Genomic DNA, 27,414 nt, shown 5'->3' with positions numbered 1-27,414 from the left:
CTATTCTTTTAAATTTGAGCCATAGTTCCACCGACATGTTCCTGCCCTGTGCTGAGATATTTTTTTATCTCTTTTACTGAACATATTTATCTTTTGGCTGGTTGTAGTTGTCCTTTGTGCTCATTATTGCCAGAACTGTGTAATGATCACTGATACCAGTTTCAATGTCGATCCTCAAAGACATGTTTGAGGGATATACTAATGTTATTTTGATTCAATGTATACAGAGTGTCAAAATGCACTTTAGAATGATATAGAAATTTATTGGGGTAATTTACAGAATCGTCGGATGTGTCCTTTTGTAGCAAAGAACCTTACGTCGCACATAAGTGTCTACGTCAGTTTTGTTCGATGTGAACACCATTTGTGACACGGCAAACATCCCACTGGTAATCAATTTCTTCCCATAATTGGTGCACCAAGTCTGAATAAGACAACAGTCTTAAATGAAACCCCGGAGAAGGAAATCCAGTTAGTTAAGTCTTTGAAGCAAGGCGGCCATGCGACTGGTCCTTCGTGGCCTATCCACTGACCTGGGATGCGATTATCAAGGCAACCTGGAACTTCCATGAGGAAATGAGCTGGTGCACCATCAATTTCTACCATATTTATCAATCTGTGGAAATAAAAAGTTTTTGAGCATATCCAGATAGAAAATACAAATGCCAGTTTTCTCGTGAAGAAGAAAGGGCCATACACACTTTCAATTTACGAAGGATAAAAAATACACTAACTCTGGGGCTCTCACAAACGTTTTCCAGGGTTGCATGTGGATTTTTGCTGCACCAAATTCTGCAGTTGTGGGTGTTCACCATGCCACTGATTTTTGTGGACTGCCGGCAAAGCTCTCCTTAGCCTGTTTGACTCGATAATCGACTCGTGGATGACCTGGTGATTCCTCATATTGCATTGAACAACCTGTCTCAACAAAGTGCTTATCAGTGCCAATAGTAAATTGTAAACCTACTTTCTTTAAGTTCTTTAGCAAATTCGGTGCAAAATTTACTCCAAACAGTTGCTGCAGCATTAATTACATGAAACGAAAACACATTACCAGCACACTCCGCACCGGTGAAAGTAGCCATTTTAACAATACACTACACTGGCGCTCCTGGTGGAGAAATGGGGTACTGATACACTGCATGACTCAAACTTGAGGTTGTCTGTTACAAAATGATGCATCTACTGATTCTGTAAGTTATCTTAGTAAATTTCAGTATGATTCAAAATTTGTAAAGTCCTTTCTGACTCAACCTATATACTGTGAATAGTTATTTTGAAAAGTTTGTTAAAATGTGCAAATTCAATACAAAAATATTTGGTTATATGTATTACTATGAATAAAATGCTGCAAACATGACACTGGATTTTTTCCTTAAAGCAGGAAATGTGCCTCAAGATATTCTGTGCCAATGAGAAACATTGACATATCCACAAAGAAGAAGAAGAAAAAGAAGAAGAAGAAGAAGAAGAAAAGCTACGTAGAAAAGAACTATTGAGTGTTTTTACCAAGAAACATCTAATTTATCCGCTTTTGTGTTCTCAAAACACTGATAATTTCTTTAGTGAAGCACACATTGTTCCATTGAGGTTTGTGAATCATCACTGTTACCATCAAATTTTACTAGTTTTATGCTAATACAGAAGAGAACATTACAACCTCTAACTGTTCTGGTTATGAAGTGATCACGAGACAGGCACCCTACAAATAGTCAGCATGGCAACCATTGTTAGAAATAACATACTTTAGCAGTATGCCTTACCAAGTTTTTAGTAATTTTCAAACTTTATTCAAGTAGATAGTATGTGTGAGCGTATTGTGCTGTTTCATTTGGTTTTGTTGTGATTGATTTACTTACAATTTTATTGGTGTTCCATTAATTTTCTCTTGCACATTCTATTTCAGTTTTTATTCACAGTAATGTGACAATACTATCTTACATTTCCAAATTAGATTTGTTTCTGCATTATGCATCAAGTGTCAGAACAGTTCTGCTTGGAAGCTTAAGGTTTATTTTCTGCTCCTGCTGGATCAATAGCTGAAGTGTACACAATAGGTTTTTCAGTGGAAGTAAATCACTAGAAAGATAAGAATATCCTTAATATCTCTCCTCTTTCTGGGAATGAAATGACTTAACAAGAGGGCAATGAAGAGACAGCAAGTGAGTTTTTATGCTTTGGAGTGACGAACAGCGAGCCCAATGAGGCTGAAAATCCTCAGCGGAGATGTACAGACATTTCGAATGAAGAATCTCAAAAGCAGGGATAAAGAGTTAGTCAAAGTGCCTGGAGATATGGCGTCACTTACTTTGACAATATAATCAAAAAAGAATGTACTTAACCGCTTAACATAAAATCCTGAGTATACTCTTTTTTTTTTTTAAGTTCTGAAGAAATAATAAAACACCGAGTATACTCAGACTTATTTCCGACTGGCACAAGTTTTAAAAGGCCGAATTTACTTGTTGTATCTCGTGTTTTGGCAGTTCCTTGATATTTTCGGTAGATGTCACTGTGGTGTGTTACTCTGAAGTGTATATTTCTGGCAAGAGATGTGTCTGAATCAGGCAGTTGTACTAGCAGTCACTCTACAATCTGTTCTTGCAGTTTGCCTGTTATTTCCTCACGTTTTATGAAAATGGAGAGTGAAGATGAGTTTGATATTGAATTTAGTGGGTCTGAGAGTTCTGAAGATAGCTATGAAGACAGTTCGGAAGAAGGAAGTGACGAGTCAGTTTCTTCTGAGTGTGGTACGAGATAGATCCATCTAAGCCACCGCCACCTGCTCCACCACGTTTTCCTTTTACAGGTAAACCTCATATTAATTGTGAACCCTGTATTGAAGAGGTCTTGCATTATTTTAGACAGTTCATTGATGAGGGATACATGCAAATTTTGGTTACCGAGACCAACAAATATGCAACACAAACAAACGTCCCAGCATGGAAGCCAACAACAATTGATGAGCTGTACAAATTTGTTGCTGTAATATTGTTACAAAGCATTGTGAAAAAACCCACATACCAGACGTACTGGACAAAAAGAGCTACATTAGCCACACCAATTTTTAGAGAGGTTCTACCATTCAAGAGGTTTGTCAATTTGAAGAAGAATTTGCATTTTTCGGACAATGCAACCTATAACGCAGAAAGCCATCCACAACCCAAACTGAATGAAGTATGGCCTATGTGAGCTACCTGTCGGCTAAATTTAGAAACAGCTGTGTTCCAGAAAGAGATGTCACCATAGATGAAAGCCTGTTGTTATATAAAGGGTGACTGGGATGGATCCAGTATTTGCCGCTCAAGAGAGCTAGGTTTGGCATAAAAACATTCGTGTTGTGTGAGTCACAGACTGGATATGTTTTGTCCCTAATTATTTACATTGACAAGGGCACTACATTTGAAGAAGAATACAAGGATCTGCCAATGTCGTCACAAATTGTAATGACACTAATGCAACCCTTGCTAAATATGGGATACTGCTTGACTCTAGATAATTATTACAGTTCTCCCCAGCTTGCTGACCTCCTACTAACAAAAAAGAACAGATATGTATGGCACTGTGCTTCCTACAAGAAAAGAAATACCACCTTCTTTCCGGACCAAGAAACTGAAGAAAGGGGAGGTTGCAGCATTCCAGCGAGGTAAACTGACTGCACTGAAATGGAAAGATAAGAGAGTATTTTTGCATTGTGGATAGTGGACAGCATGCAGACATCTAACACAGTAAGTAAGAAACAAATATATTGCCAAACCAGTGGCTGTATTTGCTTATAATGACACAGTGGGGGGTGTGGCTTTAGATGGAATAAAAGCACCACAGATGCAATAGAGCTCCTATGAATCTTGGGAGAAAGGTTTATTGAAAAAGGAAGAGGCCTACATCTGTGCTTCATCGACCTAGAAAAGGCATTTGAAAATGTGGCTTGGGACAAGCTGGCAATTATAATGAAGGAAAAAGAAAGTGGACTGGAAAACCAAAACACTTGTAAACTCATTTTATCTTAATCAACAAGCCTCAGTTAAAGTGAGAGGAAAAAGTACGAAATAGATTGGACTAGGAAAAGGAGTAAGACAAGGATGCTGTCTATCACCTACTCTTTTCAACCTCTATTTGGAAAATATGATTGACCAATGCTCATTAGATGACAAAGGAGTAGAAATTGGAGGAGGAAGAAGAGTAGGGTGTTTGAGGTTTGCTGATGACATGGTCCTTCTAGCCACAAGAGAAAAAGAATTACAGGATTTGGTGGACACCATTGAAGTTAACGGAAAAATTATGGAATGAAAATTAACACAAAGAAAACAAAAGTATTGGCACTAGGAGGAAATAAAGAAATAAAAATTATGCTGAATGGAGAAATACTAGAACAGGTGCAAAATTTTAAGTATCTTGGAAGCAGGATAGACACCGACTTTTAGTGCACCACAGAAATTAAAACGAGGATAGCAATGGCAAAAGAGGCGTTTTATATGAAAAGGAGAATTTTCTGCAGCAGTCTGGACAGAGAACTCAAGAAGAGACTCATAAAACGTCTTGCATGGAGTGTTCTTCTATATGGTGCTGAAACATGGACTTTGAGGAAGAAAGACAGAGAAAGGCTGGAGGCTTTTGAGACGTGGACATGGCGGAGGGTGGAAAGAATATGTTGGATGGACAGAGTAAAAAATGAAGAGGTATTGAGCAGAGTGGGAGAGAAAAGACAGGTACTAGATGCAATAAAAAGAAGAAAAAGAAATTGGATTGGGCATATATTAAGAAAGAATGACAGACTGATAAAGTTTTAGAAGGTTATTTAGAAGGGAAAAGGAAGTGAGGCAGGAAGAGATTCCAGATACTGGATGAGGTGATGTACGGTACAACATACAGCAGCCTTAAGAAGGAAGCAATGGATCACAGAAAATGGAGAGGCAAAGGACCTGCTATTATAGCAGATAACTGATGATGATGAGGTACGTAGATCACACACTGCAGCTGATAGGGGTTAACAATGATGTCATCAACAGTACAGTAGCCCAATTTAATAACTTGCATCAAACGATTAAATTTTCATGCGAGACAAAAAACAAATAAATCTATCACTTTTCTAGAGCTATCAATTCAGAATGAAAATGGCAGGCACACATTTGATATCTTTCACAAAAAGACTTGCACTGATGGCATTGTGGATTTCACTTCAAACCATCCGGTTATGTTGGCCAAACAGGCAGGAGGCTGGAAATTAGGTTTGGGGAACACATCGCGTTGGGCAGAAAAGATACCACGGAGAAATAGAGTATGGCTGCTCATTTACTTACAATGAAACATAAGGTGCCGACTTTGACATCTAATGTGAGGTTGCTGCATAAATGTGAGAAGAGCAGGTTCCTTGACCTCCTAGAAGAGCTGGAGATCTTCTGCCATCACAAGATTGCTGACAACAACCTGATTAATCTGCCAGGAAGTTTCTTAACAACCTGATTAATGATCAGGTTGTTATGAAAAAGGCACTGTTCTGGGAACTGTTTGAAAACTTGTTGCTAGGAAACAGTGTAAGGTTTGACCCAGGGGGAACGAAGTAGCTCCTCCCATCATGCCAATAAGTAGCAGCCATTAGCATAAGACTGTACGAGTATGATGGTTATAACATTGAAACTACAGAACTTACTTTATGGTATGTTAGCTTAGATGCATGTACATCTTTAATAACAGCAACTCAGTATATTGGTTTTATTGTATTTATAGGTAAAATCTGAAGTGACACAGTCTAGTACTCTCTACATCTTTAACGGAATACCAAGTCACACCAACCATCCATCTGGCTGACATTTGGCACCATCCATGAGCTATTCAGTTGAAAAGAGGAGCAACACGCCTGGCAGGACGTTTAAATAAAGAGAAAAAAATAATACAATGATAAAAGCATTTCAATCAGATCAATTCTGATAGTTTCATATAGCAGGTGCCTCCTTGTGTCTTATAAATAATTTAGAAAAAGGTTTTACTCATCTGACATTACATGTGTGTTTAAAGAATAAAACAACTGACTCACAAGGAGTGAATCTGGAAATTCTTATATTTTCCATGTTTACTGGCAAATGTGAAATATGTCAGACAGCAATGTAAAGAATTTTATTTATGGTTTATTTTATGTAATTCCCATGCGTATTTGAATTTTTTTACTCTCCTTTAAATGCTATATATGTAGTTCATATAGAGGGCGCAATACAACCAAGCGATGTGTTCCCCACACAACCTACCTTCTTTATCAAGCAGTATTCAAAGAACTGTGACTGATGCCCAAACAATAGGGAACTAACACGCATAGAGATTAGAAAATGTTGGTATGTAATCTAATATATAAGCCATAGAGGTTATGTCATGAGCTGTAACATTTTATTGCATCATCTATCCATGTGCTTCTTGTATTTTTAGCATTGATAATGGCTAGGCACGAGCCGAAATCTGGATTTGCGTAATAAAACCTAGAATAAAAGGACAACTGATTGCTGTGCTCTATAATTTATAAATAAATATTTTTATCAGCTAGTGCAAATTTAATATCAAACCTCACCTAACAGCCTACTTTAGGTCAAATGAATATATTGTCAGTGATAAAATTTGTTACACTTGTAAACTTTTCTCCCCCCCCCCCCCCCCTTCTTCTTCTTCTTCTTCTTCTTCTTCTTCTTCTTCTTAGTCCTCTGTGAGGGGCCTCTTGGCAGAACAAGCATTGAAGAAAATATTCTCTTGCATATCATGTACCAGTGATACACACTTAATACATTTTAACCTTAGTTATGTGTCCTTTATGGACTCACATTTTAATAGGCACCTGAGGATGGGACGTATGTCCTGAAACTGAAGACATATACAAATTCCTAAGTTTTGTAACTGTAGCAGACTTACCATTGACAGTGAATAACAGTTGTGGTTGTCTCATGAAGAGAAACATGTCAAATGAAGATACATCTTTCTCATTTTTAAAATCACCATCTTGTCTAGTCAGATACAAAACTAAAGAAACATTCATTTTTGGTCAAAGAATGCATTTCAATACAGCATCACTGAAGTTCTTTCAGACCGCAACAGGGATATTGTTGTATTTGATTTATGGGCATAAGGCCTACATCCAAGGCATAATTCTCTGCCTACATCTAGTTTCCATTGCTGCAGACTTCATCAGAAGCTTTAAAGACTCGGAAAGCTGGTTGCTGAGCCTGTTTAGAGTCTGTAACAAACTGTTTATATGCATCTAAGAAACACCCAGTGACATCATAAGACCACTGCTGAAGATCACGCAGATATGCCAGTGTATGCTGTTGAGCTTGTGGAGGGCAAGAGATGTCACTTTGTTTTATTTAGCACTCAGGGTCCACAACTTTTCTAATTTCAATCCTCCTGCTGTTCTGTTTGAACTATTTTTCTGCTTCCAAAGTTCTAGGGACTCCCTTTTTATATGCTAAGACAGTAATTATAATGTAATTTCAAAAATTGATTCTTTTCATCGATATACTAGTGTAGTAACTATTAGATCTTGCTAAAACCACAGTATGAGAAAATCGAATTTGGTTGTTTCCTGGTCCTAGAACATGGTCTGCTACTGCAGATTTAACTGTCTGGCTCAGGCAACGACTGCTCACGTTCTATGAGGCAAAGGTTAATGCTTCTTCGTATATTTATTATGTACAGTTAGTGACAAGTGCATAGGATTTTACATACTGCTGCTGTGGCAAGTGGTGGGCATAAGTTCTGCTCAGTGTTTGAATATCTCGCACCTTTTTTGTTTGTATCATACACTCCTGGAAATTGAAATAAGAACACCGTGAATTCATTGTCCCAGGAAGGGGAAACTTTATTGACACATTCCTGGGGTCAGATACATCACATGATCACACTGACAGAACCACAGGCACATAAACACAGGCAACAGAGCATGCACAATGTCGGCACTAGTACAGTGTATATCCACCTTTCGCAGCAATGCAGGCTGCTATTCTCCCATGGAGACGATCGTAGATATGCTGGATGTAGTCCTGTGGAACGGCTTGCCATGCCATTTCCACCTGGCGCCTCAGTTGGACCAGCGTTCGTACTGGACGTGCAGACCACGTGAGACGACGCTTCATCCAGTCCCAAACATGCTCAATGGGGGACAGATCCGGAGATCTTGCTGGCCAGGATAGTTGACTTACACCTTCTAGAGCACGTTGGGTGGCACGGGATACATGCGGACGTGCATTGTCCTGTTGGAACAGCAAGTTCCCTTGCCGGTCTAGGAATGGTAGAACGATGGGTTCGATGACGGTTTGGATGTACCGTGCACTATTCAGTGTCCCCTCGACGATCACCAGTGGTGTACGGCCAGTGTAGGAGATCACTCCCCACACCATGATGCCGGGTGTTGGCCCTGTGTGCCTCGGTCGTATGCAGTCCTGATTGTGGCGCTCACCTGCACGGCGCCAAACACGCATACGACCATCATTGGCACCAAGGCAGAAGCGACTCTCATCGCTGAAGACGACAAGTCTCCATTCGTCCCTCCATTCACGCCTGTCGCGACACCACTGGAGGCGGGCTGCACGATGTTGGGGCGGAGCGGAAGACGGCCTAACGGTGTGCGGGACCGTAGCCCAGCTTCATGGAGACGGTTGCGAATGGTCCTCGCTGATACCCCAGGAGCAACAGTGTCCCTAATTTGCTGGGAAGTGGCGGTGCGGTCCCCTACGGCACTGCGTAGGATCCTACGGTCTTGGCGTGCATCCGTGCATCGCTGTGGTCCGGTCCCAGGTCGACGGGCACGTGCACCTTCCGCCGACCACTGGCGACAACATCGATGTACTGTGGAGACCTCACGCCCCACGTGTTGAGCAATTCGGCGGTACGTCCACCCGGCCTCCCGCATGCCCACTATACGCCCTCGCTCAAAGTCCGTCAACTGCACGTACGGTTCACGTCCACACTGTCGCGGCATGCTACCAGTGTTAAAGACTGCGATGGAGCTCCGTATGCCACGGCAAACTGGCTGACACTGATGGCGACGGTGCACAAATGCTGCGCAGCTAGCGCCATTCGACGGCCAACAACACGGTTCCTGGTGTGTCCGCTGTGCCGTGCGTGTGATCATTGCTTGTACAGCCCTCTCGCAGTGTCCGGAGCAAGTATGGTGGGTCTGACACACCGGTGTCAATGTGTTCTTTTTTCCATTTCCAGGAGTGTATTTTTTGAGTAATTTCCTGATGTTATCTGGGCAAAATGGATAAATCAGCAGCAGCACGTCACAAACTAGGACCAGGAAAAAACCAAATTTGTTTGTCTGACACAGTAGTTTTCATAAGATCTAATAATTACCACATTACGATATGCAGAGACATCGTAAGAAATTCAGAAGCAGAAAAGAGGTACAATTGAAATTAGACAAGTTGTGGGCCCTAGTGTTAAATAAAACAGACAGCACCAACTCTCCCCCTCTATAACTTACTTTGGTGCGACTCTGCGATCTTAGGCAAAGTTCTGATGACATCACGAACAGATAGTTCCATGGATACAAACGAGCCTCTGATGTCTATAATCAAATATCAGCAATACTGTAAATAATGGCCGTGAAAGCCTACATTCTAAAAACGGGATAGCTCAGAATAACCAACAGCAATTACATCAACATTCTTAACAGCAACCCCTATTAATTATACCCAAACTGAGCAAGAAGCTTTAGCCATCATCTATAGCATACAGAAATTTACATTTTTGTAACATGGCACTAAATTTCATTTGGTGACATCACAAACCTCTCATTATTGCCCCCACTTGTGCCATACATCTGTATGGGGGGGAGGGGGAGAGACTGAACGATTGCCAAAATGAATTCTCCATTTCTCAATGTTCATTTTATCACCACCTACTTCAATACCAATGCTTTATCACAGTTTTCAATGGGTCGAAATACTGATTGCTTCTTTAACAAAGACTGTGCTTTTAGTCAGCCCAAAACTTAAATCTGTCCATGAATGATTTTCCTCAGGTCTCAAAACAAGTGACTGCTGCCACTGTCAAGAAAACATTTCTCTCACAGGTTCTCACCTATATCCAGTGAGGGGTGGCAAGACCATCTTCCTATAAATATAAGGGAGTACCCACAACCCAGGGTCAGACAGTTAACCAGGCTTTCTGCTTGGAAGTTTTGGAGACTGCACAAGAGTATGTGGCAGAAGCAACCTGATTTGTGTCAGTCGAGTAACTGTTTTTTCCATCATGACAATGCCCCTGCTCACACATCCCTATCTGTACGACAATTCTTGAACAATAATGGTATGACCCCTGCTCCTCACCTCTCATATTCACCTGAGCTTGACCCCTGTCACATTTTTTCCTAGAATAAATAGAGACTTGTAAGGTAAGTGTTCTGTTGATGTTGTTGTGGTGAAGAAAAAAATGAAGTCAATGTCAAGCATCACACAAGAGGACTTTAAACGCTGTTTTAAAAAAAAGGAATAGAAGATTAGACAAGTGTATTAGAGCAAGTGGAGAGCACAGAAGGTTTGTGCTTAAAATGTGAATAAATAAGTTTAAAAAAAGTTTGGTTTCTTTCTGGTACCCTCCTGTAAATTGTCATATGGGGTTTATCATAGGATTAGTAGTATCAAAAATAAATTATTTAAGTAGTCCTGGTCTTCATATATAGGCCATGTATTCAGTCTCTCATACAATACATCATTAGAACAGATTACAGGGTGTGTCAGGAAAGTAATGTGTTACTTTTTTTTTGTGACGTGACTGTACGCCGCAGAATAGTTAAATGGGGTGGGGTGGGGTGGGAATTACTTTCCAGTGATAGGTTGCTCAATTGTTTCTGTGCTCTTGGAGGGTTAGAACAGCTTCTTCCACAAACCTCCTCACAGTGTGTGTCAAACTTACAATCGAGAAAACTTTAGAGCATCATTATGCGATAAAGTTTTGCTTGACGCTCAACAAGATGCCACTGGAAACTTCTGGGATGTTTATAGAAGATTTCGAGGGCGATTGCCTTTCCAGATCACAGTCAAACAAGTGGCACACTATGTTTAGAGAAAGTCAAGAGGAGGTCACCGATGAGGTCCACACAGGACACCTGTCAACATAGTTAGCCACAAGTTTGTACCCCTTGACAAGACTGCTCAATTTTACGAGGAAGTGCTCCAGAGACGTAATCACAGGGTTGCCTACATTCAAAAAGAGTTCTGTAACTCATGGAAACTGCACAAGGACAATGTGTCCATTCACATTTCCTTTGTTGCTATGGCCTACCTGACGCAGATCGATATAATAATGGTGTTGCAGCCACCCTATAGTCCCGTCCTGACCCCGGTGGACCTTTCTTGCTTCCTTGGCTGAATAGGGACCTCAAAGGAAAGCATCTTCAGTTGGTGGACAACATGCAAGCTACTAAGATGGCTTCCATGAACAGGACTGACGTTCCATAAAACTTATGAGGCATGGAAATCAAACTGGAAAAAATTTACTGATGAGAAGGTTCATACTTCGAAGAATTTCCAGTTAACCTATTTGATCGGGGAGAAGGGAGGAATGGGGAGAGAGGGAGGGAGAGAGAGAGGGAGGGAGAGAGAGAGAGAGAGAGAGAGAGAGAGAGAGAGAGAGAGAGAGAGATAAATTGTGACACATTACTTTCCAGACAAACCTGACATATTTTGAGACTGGCTGAAATGTGTTATTGTCAGACTGCTCTACAAGAAAGTTAGTCATACAGATTACTAATTTCCGACCAGTCTCACTGATGAGCAGCTCCTTTAAAGTATTAGGAACAATTATGTAAACAATAATGCTAAAATATTCATCCCAATATAAATTAATTAGTTTCAATTTGGGATTTTGTAAGGAGCTCTCCACATAACATACTATTTTTTTAGTTCAAAAACCAGATTATACAAAATTTAAATGAGAATCTGTTGCAAATCGGTATTTTCTGTTACTTGTCAAAAACATTTCATTATGTTGTTCATAGTATTCCCCTACAGAAGCTAAAATATTTTGCTTTCAGGGATACCGCTGTTAGAATGCAGAGTGGTGCATTAAATAATATAGGGAATGGATACAAAACAACAGTCTTCAGAATAAGAGTAAAACACAAAGTGTATCACAGTGGTCAATAAGGCCTCACTCTTTTGATTGTTTTTATCTAATTATCTGTGTTGTGCTTACAAGAAGAAGCAGTTTTCCTTTATGACAGTGCAAGTACTGTAATAAGCCTAATGGATGAACTGTAATACTTAAACTTTTCTTGAAATTAATAATGGGTTGTATGCAAATTGACTGCCATTAAAAGAAATGAAACGCAATACATGACATTAACTACACATGGTCCAGCCACACCTTTAGAAATAATGCACAAAGAAGAATCAAATTAAACAGAATGCTCTAAATTCTCATATGTTTATACTGATATGAACTGCAAGTCACATGGTGCAAATGCTCTTAAACGTTTAAGCTCTGTAACTTACGCATCACCAATAGCAGCAGACTTCAGATCATTCACTAATGTTTTACCAGAACAGAAGAGAATCTCAGAATTTGAAATGTGGAGCTACAGAATAATGTTGAAACTTAGGTGGACTGATAAGGTAGGGAATGAGGAGCTTCTCTGAAGAATCAGGGAAGAAAGTAACAGGCAGGAAACACAGGGAGAAGGGAAAGAATGATAGGACATGTCTTCAAACTTCACGGAATTAATCTCCATGGCACTAGGAGGAGCTATGGAGGGTGAAAACTGTAGAGGACGTAGGGTGCAAGTGTTACTCCAAGATGAAGAGGTTAGCACTCTAGAGGAAATTGTGGCAGCTGCATCAAACCAGTCAGAAGAGTGATGACATAAAAAAAAGTTTTACAGCATAACCATCTGTGATAATACTTAACTGCTGTAGCAATCTGCACAGAAGAATGCGGCAAGGAAAATCTGTGATGCACAGAACTGTCCTTTAAATAGTTTGGCAATGTGACAACAGCCTCACAGTAAATTTACTCCTGTATGAAGTTTGTCACTTCAAAAGCACTAACGGTAACAGATATAATACTGGAGAAACAAATTATTTACACCATCCACCACTCAGTTGTAATGTGGCAGAGAAAGAAGTGAGGTATTCTGCCATAAAAATCTTTGACCACTTACGTTGTGACCTGAAGAATTGAACAGAGAATAAATGACTTACTCGCAAGTAAATGGTCAGTATGTTGCTCTATTTTGTACAGAGGAACAGTACTGCAAGTGTAAACAGACTCAAAAATTCAAATGGTTCTGAGCACTATGGGACTCAACTGCTGAGGTCATTAGTCCCCTAGAACTTAGAACTAGTTAAACCTAAGTAACCTAAGGACATCACAAACATCCATGCCCGAGGCAGGATTCGAACCTGCGACCGTAGCGGTCTTGCGGTTCCAGACTGCAGCGTCTTGAACCGCACGGCCACTTCGGCCGGCTAAACAGACTCATTCAACATCAGAGCAAGATATTACTTACACTTATGATCCATGGAATACACAAATAACTAATTCTGTCATCACTTCAATGCACTGCACTACATTTGTCACACTGCAGGATGGTACAACTGAAGAACTTTAACATTATGCATATCAGTCTGGCATCCATGTAAAAACTGAGAAGACAATTAGACTGTGCAGGCTTAATCTGTGGATGTAACCAGTCTTTGGCACAACACCACTACTCACTACAGCTGTTCCCACAGCATCCATGGGAGGGTGTCCACACATATCACTCTTTATGGTGGACACCTTTACCAATTTTCTACATGTGACTCCTCAATGGTGTTCGCCACAATTGCAGCAATCATCATCAAAGTTCTGAGAATCATTACTCCCACCAAACTGGCCCCTAAAACCCTTGATTTAGAAAATACACAATTTATATTAACTCAGTTTGTATCTTTCTATTACAGAAGCTGTAATAAACATCTCATCACTTCACCATTGCACCCAGAGAAATGTTGGGATCAAGTTGTTAATAGGAACCTTTAATTAGCAATTGAGTAAAGTACTGCATATGACTGAAGGACAAAACCTTCAAACCCTTTTTGGCCACACACATATCAACAAGGAGCCTCGGCAGTGACTGACGACCACTGGTATCCACTTAGGTCACCAGCCAAACCCACATGTCCAGACAGCAGAGCCTGAATGAAATCGCTGAGAGTTGGGTGTTGGTGGACAATGGTGTCAGCCAGAGCAGATCAAGCAGCGTACAGGGCTGGCAGCCACGAAGTGGCTTCGTCGGGCTACAGTCACCGACTGGAGTGAACCTACATGAACTCGAGAACGTATCAAGGGCTTCCTTGGCAGAAGACCAAGTGATATATTGTTTCACCTGGGTTCTGAATGTGCAGACCAGCCATTGCACCTCTCCATTAGACTGGTGATGGAAGGGAGGGGCAGTAACATGCCAGACACCACTCTTTGTACGAAACTCTTCACAGTCTTGAGAAACCAACTGTGGACCATTGTCTGTCTCTTTGAGAGGGCCATGACTGTAGCCATCTTGAATGTGAATGGGGAAAGAACCTCACAAGGAAATTGAGAAAGTGTCAACCACTACAATCCAAAGGAGTTAAGAAATAGACCTGTAAAATCAACACTGATATGCTCCGTGGGTCACTAGGGGTTGGGGCCACAGAGGACGGGAGGCCTGTGTGCCACTTGATGGGTGGTGCACTGCAGGCAGCTGTCACTGAAGTGTGATCTCATTGTCGTTAGTGGGCCTAAACATGCGGTGACTGGCCAGGAATTTTGTAAGAGAAACACCCCAATAGTCTGGGTGGAGAATGCACATGGGATCATAACCGTGGATGCCAACTCTTCATGAGCCAACAGTAACACATAAGTAAGAACTGAGAGGTGGTGATGGAGAGCAAAATAATATAGCAAATGGTCTGAGGTTCGGCCCAAGCCAGCCATTGTGGACAAACCGAACAAGATGACGTAAGATGGGGTCGGACATGACAGCCACCGAAATCTGACAACTGGTTATGGGAGCATTGCTTTTCACAATATATATAAATGACCTAGTAGACAGTGTCTGAAGTTCCATGCGGCTTTTTGCAGATGATGCTGTAGTATACAGAGAAGTTGAAGCATTAGAAAATTGCAGCGAAATGCAAGAAGATCTGCAGCACATAGGCACTTGGTGCACGGAGTGGCAACTGACCCTTAACATAGACCTATGTAATGTATTGCGAATACATAGAAAGAAGGATATCCGCATATTTGTGTGCAAGAATGGCCTCAAGGCCATACTGGGAGAAGTGTGAGGCCAAACGAAGATGTTGGCCTGGTTGGAAGATAATCAAGCAAAGTGCCGAGTGTAATTTTGATCTTGATGATGTTTGGTTTGTGGGGCACTCAACTGCGCAGTTATCAGCACCCGTGATCTTAATAGGGCAAGGGTACACTCACAGGTGGGCTACCAGTGAAAAGGAACATCTTTATGTAAGAGGAAATTTATGGTAGTATGCAATCTTTCCAAGGAAGGCTTGCAACTCTTGACACTGGTAGGACATGACAAAGCCTCAACATGCTGGCTTAAATGCTTGATGTCAACATGTGAGACTCTCAAACCGAGCTACACAGACAGCTAAAAAAAATAAAAATGTGATTTGTCCAAGTTACATTTCAAACCAGCAGCCTACAGCACCATGAACAAGGCACTACAGTTCTACAAATGTTCATCTACTGAGGAACCTGATATCACAGTATCCACCCAGGTAGTTAATGCATCCCCGCACATGTGAGTTGCTCCAAAAGTCTTTTAATACATTGCATAGGTGCTAACCACACTAAAAAGCAGGTGCTGCTATTAATATAACCCAATGGGAGTGCTCACTATGAGGTCACATTTGGAATTATCACCTAGACGCAGTCTTAAGTAGACTTCTGACAAGTTATTTTGGAAAAATGTTGACCCCCCAGAAAGCCATGCTAAGAGTTCATCTGGACGGGGTAAGAGATATCGACAACAGACTGAATTTACAAACTCTTTAAAATCACCAGAGAGCCAAAGGTTGCCGTCAGATTTTTTGACAATTATCAGTGGAGTAGACCATTCACTCAACAAGACAGGCATGATAGGACCCTAAGATGCAAGTCGATCTAGTCCCAACATGACTTACTCCCATAAAGCCACTGGGCCTGGGCAGGCATGAAAAAAATGGGGCTGTGCCGTCGGTTGCACGGTGATGTGAGCCTCGAAATCAGTAGCACCCCCAAAAGCTTCCAAAATTAGGGAGGAATGTTCTGAGCTGACCATGTCCAGTTGTTGGTATAAAATTAATCAAATACCAGATGCATTTTGTCATTAGTAGAGAAACCAAAAATTATGAAGGTTAGGCACCTTCATAATTTTTGTTCCCAAATAAATTTTCAGTGTCGGAATCATGCACTGCGAGAAAAGTAAAAAGTTGAACCACTGTTTTGTACATTATGGAAGTAGGAAACTGTCACAATATTAGTATTTAATGTTTGTTGTAACTCATCAACTAACGAGCAACAGGTACAAAACCAGTAAGCCCAGATTCACATAGGTTTGAGACTTTAACACAGTACCAGCTGCCCTCTTGTCCACTAGCATTTTTGACATCTTGTCCATAACATGTACTTCAATGTAGGGTTAGTTTGGGGTTACCATCACTTGGGAAACATTGATCACATCCACATTTGGTGAAGGATGACCGAGCTTTGCACACAGACGCAGCATTGTCCTTTTTTTAAAAAAATAATGGTTATTCACTGCCCAACACTTCGGGCATGCGGTCCACTCATATTGAACAAAACAAAAGGCCGCATTAACATAGCCGCAACATCGTGTTACCCACCATGAGCTTACTGATAATGGTCAAGGAGGAGGAGAAGCAACAGTGACTACTTTACACCACACTACTTCTTGATTTCCTGTTGTCCTAGATACTTCAAAAGGCTTATCAATGTTCAGAACATCTGTGAGAGAGGGATTTTCACATTGTGAATAGTGGGCTCCATGTGGTTCCCAAGTCGTGCAGCGACCATAAACCATAAAATTACCAAATATGCAGCAACCAGTCACAAAATCATGTTTTAATTTATTCACTTTTGCAATCGATTTCAACTGATTAACAGCCATCATTGGTGCTTTCAACCAATATGTGCCCTGATTTGCAAAAATGAATAAATAAAACATGATTTTGCGACTGGTTGCTGAATATTTGGTGATTTTCATACTGAAAAGCATGTTCACAAATTTCCCTATCTGGGGCTAGGTGTATTATATCATCATGAACCCTAGAATCAGCATGTGTCCCAGTGGGTCTCATAACAAACTAGGAACAACAGCTAAGTTCATGAAGTTTCACTGCCAAAGCTCTGTACGACTGTTGCAGCCATTTTTAACAACGGTACAACTCACCACAAGCAGCAATAACTTTTTTACATTTGCAATGAAAATTGGAGAACAACCGACACATTTCATCAAAAGAGAGACTGGCAGGTTCCTGAAGAGGAGCTAGCTGACACACAAGGTGATAAACACGAAGAGAAACCGTTGACAAAAATAAAAATCTTACCCAAGTTGGTGTCAGTGATTGAAAAAGCTTGAAAATGTTGCCGATGGTGTTTTTCATGTGAATCCCAACCTTCCGCAGAATAATCATATAGAGGAAATGGTGAGGGTTGTGTTAATGATGGTGGAACCTGGCACATTGATGAGGCTGACAAAGTGTATAGTGCCACAGAGACAGCCTACTGCTGGTCGGAGAGAGCTCATTGTTGTTAAACAAGAGATTGAAGAATATTTTCCACTGACCTGCTGACTGTATATTGAACCAAGAAATGAAACATTAGGAGAATAACAAACTTGTCACCAAGTATTTTGTATCATTTTACAGATACAATATCAGAAGTACACATACAAGTTTTATTCTGCTTCCACATGAAGAGATTCACAATAACACTGAACGAAGTATGAAACAGTACAAAGTCTCAAATGTAGAACACGTCAATATACAGTCTTGTAGGTGAACATACAATAAGTAAGTAAACGTAACACCAGGCTCATACTGGGCTTTTGTGCACACGACATCGCTTATTATGCTGTCTGTCCAGGTTGTAAGGAAATCTCTCTAGGCCAGCCATTGAGGCACTTTTATCACACTTTGATTAAGTGTACTCACACTATAGGGTTAGAACAATTTACCTGTTAAATTGTCATTTATGACTGTCAATGAATACAGGCCAAACATGCTGGTGAATATTATGAACACCTGAGGTTTTAAAAATACTATGGAAAGGAAAGTTGCTACTCACCATAAGGCACAACAAGAAGACTCTCACAATTGTCATAGTCTTTTTGTTGTGCCTATCTGCGTCTCAGCATCTCCACTATATGGCGAGTAATGACTTTCCTTTTCATAATATTGTTACATTCCATTCTGGATTTGCCATTGTTTGCGCTTTTAAAAAGTAATAGGTACACACAACACTTTTGCGAATCATATCATAAAAATCACCATACAAATATTAAGACTTATTGAAGATCCTCAGAGAACAATAGTTCTCATCAAAATCTCACAACAGAACAGAACTTCCCCTTTACAAAAGGAGTAATAACAAAAATTGTAGGATGACTAAACAAAAGTGTGTAACCAAACATTACTTGCCACACTTTATAAATTATAGACATCTGCAATTAGAATTATCTTCAACATTCTTCACTCTTTTGCCCTCTCCCTCCGCTTATTATTTCATTTCATGTTCTGTGGTTCATTTGCATGATTAATCATAATGATGTGGAATGAGACAATTTACATTCATGTTACACGTTCATTTGTAAATATAGGCACATGGTTACCACTGAAATTATTTCCCTCTCTCTTCAACAGAACAAAGACATTAAAAATGACTTAGTATGTCAGATCAAATGTTGTCAAACTGACTACGTAGTCCAATTAAGATTAGGCCAACACTATCATTGTAAATGTTGAATATATCACATTCATGAACAGTTTTCCTACCTGACACCACTGTAGAACCTTACGTACCAAATCGCAACCTATTTATTTATGAAATACACCAACTAGACATTAGTGCCTGTAGACATTTTAACTTTTAGATCACAGAATGTCAAAAACATTATGAGAGAGAGAGAGAGCTGTTATTCTTAAGAAGTACATATGATGTACTTATTCCATCACCTCCACACTATGATAAGGAAATCGATTTTTGGTTTAAATGAGTATTATGATATGAGCAACAATAATGTCAAAAAATTCTGCACACAAAAAGCTCATAACCAATATTCTCACTTCCATGACACTACTTACAGTGCGAAACACGGGCAGTGAGGATGAACTGCAATTTTTTATTGAAGTCTTGGGATTTTCAGCTCCTGGAACTTGTGGTTTGAGATCAGTAAATCTTTCACTTTTCTCCATGACCAACCCCTTGACTTTAGAATAAAATTTTTGATCGTAACTTCCTGGTGGTGGTGGTGGTGCACAACCTGCAAATATATTACAAAGTTATACATAATTCTCCCATAGCTATGCTAATGTGATAATAAATAAGCATTTAAGGAAAAACAATACCGCTCAGAAATAAGACATTAAACAAAATAAAATTAATGGAAGTGAAGAAAGAGAGGAAAAAAAAAAAACCTGTCAGGAGATTTTTATGGAGATAAAGCAATACGATACATGACAAATAGAAAAATAGCAGGAAATGCCAGATAATAGATACAGTTAAAAAGAAAAAGATCTAGTGAACATGAAATAAACAATTATCACATAACATCTATTAAAGCAAGTAATGCTCAACATTTAGAGCAATATAATTGTTTTAATTCACAAGAATTGGTAAGGTGTAAATAAGCAATAAAATCAATATCTCACATGAGTAGTCTTCAATAGTTTTCACAAGCTGGCCAATTGAAAAGAGAATAAGAAAAATGTGCAATGCATTAATTTCAACAACAAAAATTAAGTTGGTTTTAAAAGTTAGGTATAGTAAGAGAGTATCTAGTTTGTACTAACCAAAGGGGACTAAGAGCAGCAGCAAGTGAGTAGTCTACCAAACAATCCCTTATTACAGGTTTTGTTTTGTTTTGTTTTGTTTTAGGGTGCAAAAACAATTAAGCTCATACGTGCCCCTGTCAGAAACTTGGAACACAAAGATGAAAAAGTTAAAATAAATGCATAAATAAATAAAAAGGAGCTAAAAACAACTACATGTTAATCCCAATCAACTGGAGGAAAGACAGCTAAAACCAGGGGCTTTCTCTCGGAAAAAGTCCATAAAATACGCTGCAGAAAAACAAAAGTCCTGAACTAAAGATTAAATGTTCTTCGCCATATTGCTACGATGGATAAAAAGTAAAATGTGGTCTACAGCCCACGTGTTGTTCGCTAAAATGGCTCTTAACTCAGACAGCAAATATAAATTAGAACATAAGTGGTCAGAATAATTGCGTTCTGTTACCATCAATGGTTGATGACAATGATCACAAAGTGGTGGGGGATCACCACTTAACAAATGGCGATGACTACAAAGACAGCACCCAATATGCAATCTAACTAAAATGACCTCCTCATGGTGAATGGCCCAAGATGAAGTCAGCCAAGGTGCTGAGAGAGGTTTAATTCCTTGGAGATTGTTCCCATGAAGGGAAGACCAGTGGTGATGCCACGGTGACATCTGCTGACAGACAGCAACATAGAGAATATCGGAGGGAATGGAAGAAGTAGCAGGCCGAGGTACTAGGACAGCAGCAGCATCAGCAGCCTCGTTTCCAGTCAGATCACTGTGACCAGGGACCCACACTAACATCACAGTCGCTCCATCAAGAGTGAGCAAGTGAAAGCTTTCCTGGACCCATTGCACTAAGGGATGGCTGGTATACAGCTCACAGAGGCTACAAAGGGCAGAGAGAGAGTCAGATGACAATGACACAATTGAAAAGCCTGACATCAGTGTACACAAAGGTACTATCGCGAAGTTCTGAGAAAGTTATGGCGATACAGTGAGTCTGGAGTAGTGTCCTTAGGAAGCAAATGAAGTCCAAGGTGAACAAGGGCCGCCGCACAAAGAGAATGTGGTCAAGGGTTCACGCCCATTGGGAAAGTGGCACATAGTGTACAGTTCTGCTGCCAAAATCAATAGCCAAAAGCAAATTCCAGGAGGTAACAGAGAAGAGGGGCACGCCCCCTCCTGGGAGTTAAAGGACTCATAAGATGGGTGGCCAGGCATGGCAGACAAATGGCATACGTAATTGCTGACGAGAAAGTCAAGTCAGTATGACAGTGGTATTTGACAGCTTCTGCATACAGACTCTCAACTGTACTAGTGGACAAGGCGCCAGTGGCCAAACAGATGCCACAATGGTGGATTGTATTTAGATTGAATAAGATGGAGAGACATGCAGATGCACAAACAAAACACCCATTGTCTTGTAAGGTAAAGGTGAAGTGCGATGAATGGAACTTTCTATGGTGCTACGGGACCTAGATCATGCTCTCGCTTCCTCGTGATCTTCAGCCACAGGGACAAAATGTTCATATTCAGATTTTATAAAACCTTTCTCTTGTGGGCAAGCACTTTCTCCTTCATACCAGTAAAAAATGGAGCACGGTGGTCTAATCCACTCCCCAGGAAGTACTGCTCAGGATACATAGGACATTGACGGACCATGTATAGAGGACCAAGAAAGTTTCCTATCAAGCAATATCATAGTAACAGTTTTGTTAGTGGAAAAGGGAAAGCCACTGTTGATGCTCCACGAATAAAGACGATCGAGACATTGTCGAAGATGCCACTCGAGGAGACAAGTCAGCGAGAACTGCAATATATCGCAAAATCGTGAATGAAAAGGAAGCCGGAGGCGGGTGACAGGTCGTGATAGGGTACACGGGGATAGCAAAGTGGACGACGCTCAGGACGGAAACCTGAGGCACATCATTTTCTCGCATAAAGGTGTGCAACGAGGAGAACCCAAAAGTACCTAGAAAACCGTCTTAAAAATTCCTGAAGGAAATAGGCCAGGCCGCCTCGGGAGACCTGTGTGTAGAAAGCATGGAGGATACCAGTCCTCCAGCAGGTTATCTTGGCTTTCTACAAATCAAAATACATGGCCAGTCTGGTATTTCCTCAGAAAACCATTCATGACACCGGTTGAGAAAGTGATGATATGGTCTGCTGCAGAATGGTGCACTCTAAATCCACATTATGCAGTGGTTAGAGTGCACAGCTGGTGAGACAAATGGGCCAGTAGCTAGAAGGAAGGCGTTTGTTCTTACCAGGCTTAGGAATGGGTACGACAGTGGCTCCACACCACTGTCTGGGAAATGAGCCATCTGCCCAGATGTGATTGTACATATGGAGGAGGAAGTGCTTGTGCACAAGAGAAAGATTCTACAACGTCTGAATATGAACATCGTTCGTCCCTGTGGCTGGAGATCGGGAGTATGTGAGAGCTGATCTAGCTCCTGCACTGTAAAGGTGGCATCGTAGCATTCATCGTTCGCAGACGAGAAGGGTATCATCTGAGATACTTCCACTCATTTCCAGTGGAGGAAAGCAGGGCGATAGTGAGTGGAGCTCGAAATCTTTGCAAAATAGCAGCCAAAGGTGTTGGAGATAGGAATAAGATCCGTAATGACGTAATCTGCTACGGTCAGGCCAGAAACTGGGGAGTGGACTTTGGTCCCAGTGAGCCGTTGGAGGTTGGCCCACGGTACACGAGAGTGAATGGAACTGTTAAAAGAACTAGTCAATGAAATAAAGCTAGCTTTTTTGCTATCCTGAAGAATGCGACAACACTGATCATGCAACTGTTTAGAACTGATACAATTTGCCGTCTTAGGATGATGTTTAAAAATGAGGAGAGCATGTCTCCACACGCAAACTGTGTCGTGGCATGACACAGTCCACCAAGAGGTCGGGACACAGTGCGGTGAAGTTGAAGTGCGAGGAATGGAACATTCTGTGGTGCTAACGGTAACATTTGCAACATATTCTACCTGGGATCACAACTAGCGAAATGATGTTTGTTAAAGATTGCCAGGGAGGAGTAAAGCCTCCCGCCAGTCTTACGAAACTTTCAGTTGAGTTTACGAGTAGGTGGTATAGGAGTCAGCAAATGGATAGTACAAGGGGCAAGGTCACTCGAGAACACTTCAGAGAGAATGGATCCCTTGAGACAACGTGCAATCCTGCACATGATGTCCAATGGGACTACGTGTGCATGGAGTCTGGAAAGAACGTGGGTGCTCCAGTGTTAAGGCAAATGAGGTCGAGTTGATTCAGATCGTCAGTCAAGAGGGCACCTCTCTGACAGGTTCTGGGAGAGCCCCAAAGGGGATGGCGTGCATAAAAGTCACCGAGCACCAAAAAGGGGTGTGGGAGTTGCTCAATTAGCTCGAGAAAGACTGCCCTGGTGACAATGAATGACAGAGGGATGTAGACGGTACAAAGATAAAAGGAAGTGAAGATGGAAAAGGGCGACTGTAACAGCTTGCAGCCGAGTATTCAGCAAGATGGTTTGACTCAATGTCATCCCAGACGAGCAGCCTGACTCCCCCGTGAGATGGAATGCTGCCCTCAGAGGGAAGGTCAAAAAAGACCAGAAAGAAATGCGAGAGGTCAAAGCGGTTGTGAGGACAATTGCATTTCCTAGAGGCAGAGAACAAGTGGACCCCGCGATTCCAGAAGCAGCCATAATTCTTCCTTGTTGGATCTAACACACTGACCATTCCACTGGAAGAGAGTTATGAAGGGGAAAGGGGAGGAGGGATATAATGAAGGGGCATCATGTTGGCAGCTGCCGAGTGCTAGCCTTCAGAGGCACACTGCTACAGGATGCAGAGGGTAGAGGATCCTGCTGTATGAGACTTACTGAGGCATCGGCTGTCTTCCTTGGTCAGTCTGCGGATTCCAGGGCAGAAAAATGGCCGGTGCTGCTCACTGGGAAAATGGAGGTCAACCGGGTGAGGCTATCACCCAGTGACACCGTTGCACAGGATCTCCAAGTCATTGAGGGAGAAGACCGTTTGCCTTTGTATGATTTCTTGGAGCCTTTGCAGTTTGCAGATGAAATTCAGATGTTTATTGGCTGGAAAGTGTAAAAAGTATTTACGCCAGTATTGTGCCTGTCCTCTCCAGCCTGCTGGTTGTGTAGCAAGGGATTTCACAACACAAGGCAAAAATTTAGTGGCATGTTGCACAGCTGGAGGAGGAGGAGGAGGAGGAGGAGGAGGACGAGGACGAGGACGAGGACGAGACTGGAATGCTATCGTGACACTAGGAGATTTTCAACCACGGTCAGTTGCAGAAGCCAATCTCCATAAGTGGTTTCCGCATAGCCTGTTTGGCCAGCTTGTCAGCAGGTTCGACGCCTGGGATTCCAATATGACCTGGGCTCCAGACAAACAACACTGAACGACTGGACCATTCCAAGGCATAGATGGACTCCTGGATGGTCACTACCAAAGGATGATGAGGGTACACTTGTCAATAGCTTGTAGGCTGCTCAACGAGTCAACAAAGAAGAAAAGACTCACCAGGGCATGAACGGATGTGCTCAAGAGCACGAAATATAGCCACTGGCTCGGCAGTGAAAACACTGCAGCCATCGGGCAACGAATGCTGTTCAATATGTCCTCTACGGACATAAGCGAAGCAGACGTAATCATCACCCATCGAGCCATCGGTGTAGACCCCTTCAAGGCCTCAGTGCTTGTCAACAATCTAGAGGAAGTGGCAGCGGAGAGCCACGGGGTTAACCGAGTCCTCGAGCCGTGTGAAAGGTCCAGGTGAAACCGCGGCCTAGGTGTATACCGTGGAGCCTCAAGTATAGGTGGTAAAGGCAAAGACTCCAGTTCGGAAAGAAGGGATCATACACGAACTGCAATTGGAACCCCTGACCTGGGCCGCCAATGCAGGATATGAACCGGCTGTGGGTGGGAAAAGGAGACCATAATTCGGATGGGCAGGAGAACTATTAACGTGTGCAATGTAACTGGCCAGCAGTTGTGCATGCCTAACCTGCAATGGAGGAACTCGTCCTAAAAGCTCTTGACATTAGGCGAACACCACAGTGGTGGTCTGGGTAGAGTAAACTCAATGCTGAGGGCGCCACTGAACCATAAACCAGACTCCCATAGTCAAGGCAGGATTGAACAAGGGCTCTGTAGAACTGCAGCAGCAATGAGCGATCTGCACCCCAGTTGGTGCTGCTCAGGCAGCGGAGGGTATTGAGGTGCTACCACCACTTCCGCTTAAGCTGACGAAGGTGAGGAAACCGAGTCAATCGGGCGTCGAAAACCAGTTTTGTAAATCAATAAGTCTCCACTACATACAGTGGATCATCATTAAGGTATAGTTCTGGTTCCGGATGAACGGTACGATTCTGACAGAAGTGCACAACACACGACTGTGGCCGAAAACTGGAAAACATGGACTACAGCCCATAACTGCGCCTTGTGGATGGCTTCCTGTAGGCGCCGCTCAGCAACAGCAGTACTGGTGGAGCAGTATGAAATGCCGAAGTTGTCTGTATACAGAAAAGGTGAGACGGACAGCCCTACAGCTGCCGCTAGATCATTAAAGGCCACTAAAAACAGAGATACCCTCAATACAGATCCCTGCAGGATCCCATACTCCTGGATATGGGGGGGAACTATGGGAGGCACCAACTTGGGGATAGAAAGTACGAAGCAACAGGAAATTTTGGATAAAAATCGGGAGCGGGCCTCGGAGACCCCACTCGTATAATGTGGCAAGGATAGGATAGCGTCTGGAAAAGGCTGTTCGGATGGCAGACTCGAGGGACACGAGATTATCAGTGACAGAGCGACCCTGGCAGAAGCCACTCTGACATGGAGCCAGTAGGCCATGTGACTCCAGGACCCAACCCAACTGCTGACAACATACATTCCAGCAGCTTACAAAGAACATTGGTGAGGCTGACGGGCAGATAGCTATCCACATCAAGCGGGTTTTTATCAGGTTTGAGCACCGGAATGATGGTGCTCTCCCGCCACTGCGATGGAAAGACGCCATCACACCAGATCTGATTGAAGACGACGAGGAGCTGTCACTTGTAGTCAGATGAGAGATGTTTAATCGTGTGACTGTGGATCCGATCTGACCCAGGAGCAGTGTCGGGGCAATGTGCAAGGGCACTGAGCAGCTCCCACTCTGTAAATGGGGCGTTATAGGATTCACTGTGGCATGTAGTGAACGAGAGAACTTTCCCTTTCAGCCGCTGTTTGAGAGTGCAAAAGGCTGGGGGGGGGGGGGGGGGGGGGGGTTAATTCCCTGATGGAGAGGCTTGAGCATAATGCTCAGCAAAGTTCTTGGCAATCACATTTGCATCGGTAGATAACACGCCATTTATGTTAACACCGGGAACCTGGTACCTGAGAACACGTCTGATCTTTGCCCAGACTTAGGAGGGTGACGTATGGTACCCAATTGTCAAGACATATCTCTCCCAACGTTCCTGCTTCCGTCGTTTGACAAGTTGGCGAATGCGGGCACGGAGCCGTTTTAAGGCTACGAGGTGCTCCAGGGAAAGGTGCAGCTTATGCCACTGTAGAGCTTGCCGACACTCCTTAATTGCTTCAGTGACTTCTGGTGACCACCAAGGGACTGCCTTTCACCTGGGGCACCCTGAAGAGGAGGGATCGCGTTTTCTGCCACAGAAAGGATTTTTGTAGTCAACTGCTCAACCATCACATCAATGTTACCGTGTGGGGGAGATACAACGGTGACAGCAGATGTGTAAGTTTCCAAGTCTGCCTTGTTTGAAGCCCATCTGGGCAGCCGCCATGTGCCTGACGATGGGGCAGTGACAGGAAGATGGTGAAGTGGTCACTACCACACAGGTCGTCATGTGCTCTCCAGTGGATAGAAGTCCTGGGCTGCAAATTGATAAATCAATGGCCAAGTAACTATCATGAGCCACCTGAAATGTGTGGCAGCTCCAGTTTTTAAGAGGCAGAGGTCGAACTGAGGCAGTAATGTTCTGACATCTCTGCCTCGGCCAGTAGGCATGGTGCCACCCCACAAGGGGTTATGGGCATTAAAATCTTCCAAAAGTAGGAAAGGTTTATGGAGTTGATCAATCAGTGCAGCTAATACATTCAGGGGTACTGCACCATCCAGAGGGAAATATACATTGCAGACAGTTACTTCCTGTGTCATCCTTATTCTGATAGCCACAGCTTCAAGAGGGGTTTGAAGGAGCACAGTTTCACTACAGACTGAGTTTAGGACATAAACGCAAGCTCCACTTGACACTTTATTATAGTCGCTACTGTTCCTGAAATATCCCTTATAGCTGTGGAGGGCAGGGGTCCGCATTGCCAAGAACCAGGTTTCGTGGAGGGCAATGGAGAAAACAGGTAAAGCTTA

General features: G+C 42.3%; 1 long non-coding RNA gene across 1 annotated transcript in view; it reads right to left on the bottom strand.

The window, feature by feature from the left end:
- LOC126210580 (uncharacterized) overlaps nt 1-27,414 on the bottom strand; it is a 90,660-nt gene that overhangs the window by 18,634 nt on the left and 44,612 nt on the right. Inside the window, exon 2 of the long non-coding RNA XR_007540708.1 lies at nt 19,329-19,507. This is a non-coding gene — a long non-coding RNA (uncharacterized LOC126210580). The remainder of the gene's footprint in view (nt 1-19,328; nt 19,508-27,414) is intronic.

This window comes from Schistocerca nitens, chromosome 10 (assembly GCF_023898315.1).
Source record: "Schistocerca nitens isolate TAMUIC-IGC-003100 chromosome 10, iqSchNite1.1, whole genome shotgun sequence".
Lineage (NCBI taxonomy): Eukaryota > Metazoa > Arthropoda > Insecta > Orthoptera > Acrididae > Schistocerca > Schistocerca nitens.
The sequence above is the reverse complement of the archived record's forward strand: the minus strand, read 5'-3'. Positions and strand labels throughout refer to the sequence as shown.